At 45.0% G+C, this 5,915-nt stretch overlaps 1 pseudogene; it reads left to right on the forward strand.

Moving 5' to 3' along the window:
* Window positions 1-5,542: 5,542 nt before the first annotated feature.
* LOC107116047 lies at window positions 5,543-5,677 on the forward strand (annotated as a pseudogene).
* The last annotated feature ends 238 nt before the right edge of the window (window positions 5,678-5,915 follow it).

Consider the following 5,915-nt stretch of genomic DNA (forward strand, 5'->3'; position numbering starts at 1 on the left):
CGTAGCAAAATGGGGAGCCCAGTCAGCACCTCAGTGCGATGACATCAATTTTGGTGTGAACTTGGAAGTGACGCTAGGGTAGCCACAATGCTGGCTGTGGTGCTACATCACCATCAAGTAACCATTTTGTGGTTGGCTGCACTCCCTGCAGCAGCTATTTTGTGGCTGCACCGAGCACACTGTATCTGAATTCCAAAGGTGCCCACAGGCTCAAAAAGGATGGGGACCCCTACCCTAACTGTAGAACTTCTGTTTCATAATTAAACCTGCCAAAGTGGCCAACTCACAAGGTAGAGAACTTACAACAGAAGAAGCAAATTGTACAGCAGCAAGCAAGAGAACCACAGCCCAGCTACACGATCACTGCAAACACTGTAAAGGCACTTGCATTCAAGGTTCAAATTGTGCAAAGTGAATAAACTGTGCCCTTATAATTCAGATTATGGCCTAAAGGCGGGCAAACTGAGAAGAGGAAAAGGGATTCCCCTTCTTCCCCACCCTGACTCTGAGAAGGAAGGAGGCTGGCAGAACAAAGCACTACTCACTTCATCCCTCTGAAAGTTGAGGGTTGGGAAGCTGAAGAGTGGCAAGATGATCTTCAGGGAAACCAGCTGCTCAGCCCTCCAAACACGACATGTGACATGAACGGTGAGAGCTGACAATGTTGCCCACTGGGGAAAAACCTGCTCACTCTGCACGCTGGTGGGAGGGCATGAGGGGAGTCACAGAGTCAGAAGTGACAATCCAGGCCATATATTCTCTTTCCCAGCCCTGTAACTCCAGAAGCTCATAGTGCTCTGCAAAGTAGTCCCTCACCACCACCACCACCGAATGCTCCCTCATGTGCTTCATGTTTCTACTGCTGCCAACTGCCTCCCAAATAAACACATACCACAAGGACTGCCCAGCAGAGGTAAAGGAGGCTTGATGGGCTGCAGAAAGGCCAGGCTGGGGAGGATTCTGTACTGCTTCTGCTTCATGCCTCTTCTCCTGCAAGTTCTAACAAACAGGGAGACATTGTCGTTCCCATCCGTGAGAGTGTTGTTTTGCAGTGTGATGCTGCCCTTGATGCATGGGTCACACATGGTCATCAGCTTATAGATCCTGCAGTTGGTGCCTGATGCCTCTTTGCAACCTTTGCACCAAGGCAGTCACCTATAGAACAATCTGTGCCATACCCACCCCTAGGTCAGCAATGGATTCCATGATCCCCTGGAGCACAGTGGAATGACTTGGCCCAGGGTTGATGCATCACAGAAGAGTGCCTCAGTGAAGTCCTTAAAGGGCATAAAGACAACCCTTCTTGGTGAGAGTCAGCCACTGATGTTTGTCTAGCACACACCCTACCTGCCCAATGTTGGCCTTCAATGCCACCTTTTGCAAGGAACTCTTCTGGTCTCCCAGGAATCATCCCTGGGCAGGGAGGGAGGGCAGTTGGTGATTCAATCCTTGGTAGTTGTGATTCAGTCCTTAGGCAGGTAGACAGCTGGGTGGCAAACCTGTGTACTGACCGTATGGTGACTTGCCAAAGGTAGTGGACATTATGTGTGTTCTAGATAGGCTGGTAGACAGTGCTGGGAAGGAGCCAGTGGTTGTGGTACATGTTGGCACCAACAATGTGGGGAAATGCAGTTGTGAGGTCCTGGAGGAAAAATTCAAGCTGTTAGGCAAGAAACTCAAGGCCAGGGCCTCCAAGGTAGCCTTCTCAGAAGTGCTACCCATTCCACACACAGGGCCGGAGAGACAGGCACAAAAGCAGGGGATCAAAAACTGACTAATTAATAGGAAACAGAGAGTGAGTATAAATGGGCAATTCTCTCAGTGGAGGGTGGTAAGCAGTGGGGTACCGCAGGGATCAGTACTTGGTCCACTGCTTTTTAACTTGTTCATTAATGATTTGGAGTTGGGAGTAAGCAGTGAAGTGGCTAAATTTGCAGATGACACTAAATTGTTCAGGGTGATGAAAACCAGGGAGGATTATCAGGCACTCCAAAGTAATCTGTTGAGGATGGGGGATGGGGGGCGTCAACGTGGCAAATGGGATTCAAGGTGGCCAAGTGCAAAGTGATGCACATTGGGGCCAAAAATCCTAACTATAAATACACATTGATGGGGTCTGAACTGGCAGAGACTGACCAAGAGAGAGATCTTGGAGTCGTAGTAGATAACTCACTGAAAATGTCAATACAGTATGCAACTGCCAATAAAAAAAAGAACAACGCTATGCTGGGGATTATTAGGAAGGGAACTGAAAACAAATCAACCAGTATCTTCATGCCCCTGTATAAATTGATGGTGCGACCTCAATTGGAATACTGTGTGCAATTCTGGTCACCACACCTCAAAAAGGATATTATAGGATTGGGAAAAGTGTAGAAAAGGGCAACTAGAATGATAATAGGGTTGGAACACTTTCCCTATGAAGAAAGGTTAAAGCGCTTGGGGCTCTTTAGCTTGGAGAAACGACGACTGAGGGGTGACATGATAGAGGTTTACAAGATTATGCATGCGACAGAGCAGGTAGAGAAAGAAGTACTTTTCTTTCTTTCTCACAGTACAAGAACTCCTGAGCACTCAATGAAATTGCTGAGCAGTCGGGTTAGAATGGGTAAAAGGAAGTACTTCTTTGCACAAAGAGTGAAAATGGTAATGCCAGTGTTCAGGCACTGCTTTGCTACTCCATCCAGAGCCTGCTTCTCCCACAGTAGAAGGCTGCGCTTCACACTGCACAGGAAGTGACGTGGGATACTTTGGCAGGTGAAATTCAGTTCCAGTTGGGATTATATGCAGAACCCAACCTGAAGGCATCCTTCACCACTAGATGAAGGAGGTGGGCTGAGCTGTAAATACATTTTATGCCCAAAGCCTTTGTCGCTGCCTTAATATTTATGCCTCCATCAGTCACCATGAAACTTCTGGTGACTTCCTTGCCTAACCATTCACCTAACTGGTTCTGGAGGACACTAAGAAGCTAACTGCTGTGTTCTTTCTTGCCTATGAACTGGGCATGAAGTAAAGTCTGGTGGCGGCTGGCCCAGTGCCCCCCCCCCCCGAATGCCTGCTGTTCTTCCCCAACATACTCAGGTTGCTACCATGGTGCAGTCAGCAAGAGGCACACATGCTATGAATGAGAGCTGGTCCAGATCTCAGATGATGTGAAGTTCACAGTCCTCCCATGATCATGGGACAACTGTGCCTTGGCATGCTCCCTGGCAGCCCTATATATATTTGTTGGCAAGGCACAGCCAACTTATGGTGACCCCATAGGGTTTCCAAGTCAAGAGACGTTCAGAGCTGCCATTCTATGTTACGAGCCTGGTATTCCTTGGTGGTCTCCTGTCCAAATACTAACCAGGGCTGACCCTACTTAGCTTCTGAGAGCTGAGGAGATCAGTCTAACCTAGGCTATCCAGATCAGGACATCTAACTATATGACTAGGGATGATTAAACACCCACTGCCAGTGGCAAACAGGGAGCCAATTTTTTGATGGACTGTTAATCTGTTTATTGACCCTTTCATGGCTGTTCGGTAGTGTCCACTTTTTTTACAATGCAGTACCAGCACAATCAGCTTTTTATGCATGCACAAATGTGAGAAGCCCAGTTGAGTTCTACTTCCCCTGTCCTGCTGCTGCTCTGTTCAGCAAAGGCAATTGTTTAAACAGACAGCAAATTAAATCATGTATCATATAAAGCGGTCATAAATAAATGCTGTGTTTAAAAACACTGCGCCATTCAGTGGTGTCTAAGTAGCCCTTAATGACGTTAATGGCAGCTGATTTGTTTAGATCAGCACTGTTTCTGCATATAGAGAGTTCTGAAGGGAAAAAAACAACAATACAAACCTGTTCAGTGGGTGATAAAGAGTTATTTGTTGCCAAACTGGACATACCCTGTGATCAGCTCATCTAATCATCATAGCTGAATAAGGTAAGTTTCATTGTTGAACACATTCCACATGAAATTCATTGCATTCCTGAATATAATAAGCAGATCAAAGCCATTTGGCTCATGCCCGGCTTAGCGGCTGAGATAATGGCTTGTACGTTTTAACACAGAAGGCAACTGAACAGCAAAATCCCTTTATTTGTATATCCCAAAAGCAGCGACAATGAAACACCTTTCAGATTCAAAGACATACTTGCTTGTATTCGACCACTCTACACGGCCAATTCTGAGGTCTTCCCCCAACCCAAGCTGGTTCTACTGATGGAAGAGGGGGAATTTTTCCGACTTGCCTGAATGGAAGGATGCAAGCCACTGTTGTTCTCCACTCTGTTAAAGGGGTTTTTGGGCTACAAGTTGATGCTGGTATTCAACAGTTCCACTCTAAGGTCACTCATGATTTCACAAACATGTATCAAATCTTAGTCTACTTTGCAAGATAATGCTATTATGAGCTATAGTTGTGGTATTGATAAAGGACCAGACCTTTTAAAAATATATCATTTCCCTCTAATATCTTTTATTACAAAACACCCATCAAGAAAATCTACATTTGGTCATCCCGTTACTAATTTTCACTCCCTTTTGGGTCTTTTCTGCAGTGTCCCATAAATAGTGAGTAAGACATTGAAAGATTGCCTCTTAAGTTATGCATAGTTTATTGTCTTATAATTATAATCCAACAGTGCCATCCACTGCCTCTCTAAATAATATTTCCTTAAAATATTCACAGTACATTCCACAATAAACCTGAACTGAGCCTTAAAACAGGAGGGGGGTTTATTTTTCAAGCAGTAAGTCAAAAGCACTGGATCTCAATTTTTTGGAACTGGGACCCTCCTCTAAACTTAATGTATTTTTGGGATCCATTGATGAATTAACTCTATGTTGCTTTCCTGCTACCCAAGATAAAACACAGTTAACACTGTATATTTTTTTCATATTCAAAAATCTAAGAATAATAGCATTAATGAGAAACAGGCTATACTTCATGGCCGTTTCACATCAAGTCTCTGAGAGCTTTCTCTCTCAGCTCACCCTGTTCCTTCTACTCCTTCCTGGCCTTGCCGCCCACCTGCAAGAGAGTTGCAAAGCACTTTTGAGTCCTGGCCCAGTTTGAGAACCTCTGGGATAATGGGCTTCCTGAAGCATGAAGAAAAGAGAATTTTATGACACGGAGACATTTTGTGCTGGGAATATCACATGCCTGTTGGGAAGCCTGGACTGGCTAGCACCACCTTTTGAGCAAAGAACGTCTGCAGAGGATGGGATATAGCCACCTCATTTTTGGCAATGTTTCGAAGAACTATTATTCCTTTCCTTTCATTTATTAGCTTCATTGACCAGAGGTCTTAACTATTATTTTTGCATCCCTTTCTCCCAGCACCCTTTTTAATCCATCAGGATTTTGATATAATGTAAACCAAGCTTCCCCAATAGGGTCACTTTAGGGGTGCTCTGTCTCAGATAGATTAAGGCGATCACAATGCTGACCACAAAGGATAAAAGGTGCTGCATGCTACCATCCAGAGTAGGTTCTGTACAGATTGCAGTTGTGTCTGTGCATTGGAAAGCATCAGTGATTAACCGGCAAATATGTCTGACAAACTAGATATGGCTGAAATGGAGAAATCTGATAAGTCAAAGTTGAAGAAGTCAGAAACGCGAGAGAAGAACCCATTGCCTTCAAAAGCAACAACTGAACAGGAGAAGCAAGCGGGTGAATTGTAATGAAATCAGGTCTTCCAAGTTACGCACTGTACATTCCACAAGCAATGCCTTCTTATTTTACTTCTGTTAGCTGTTTTAACTTGGTAAAATGCAAAGAAATTGGATAAAGTTTAAATGACTGTACTGCCCCTTTCACATCCAAAGACAAAGGGGGGGGGAGAGAGAGAACGAACGCTGCATGGAGGCGCTACCCTTTCCATCAGCCTGTCCATCTTTGCTCCTGGTGGCATGAAAGAGC

Source organism: Gekko japonicus, unplaced genomic scaffold (assembly GCF_001447785.1).
Source record: "Gekko japonicus isolate JY-2015 unplaced genomic scaffold, Gekko_japonicus_V1.1 scaffold619, whole genome shotgun sequence".
Classification (NCBI taxonomy): Eukaryota; Metazoa; Chordata; class Lepidosauria; order Squamata; family Gekkonidae; genus Gekko; species Gekko japonicus.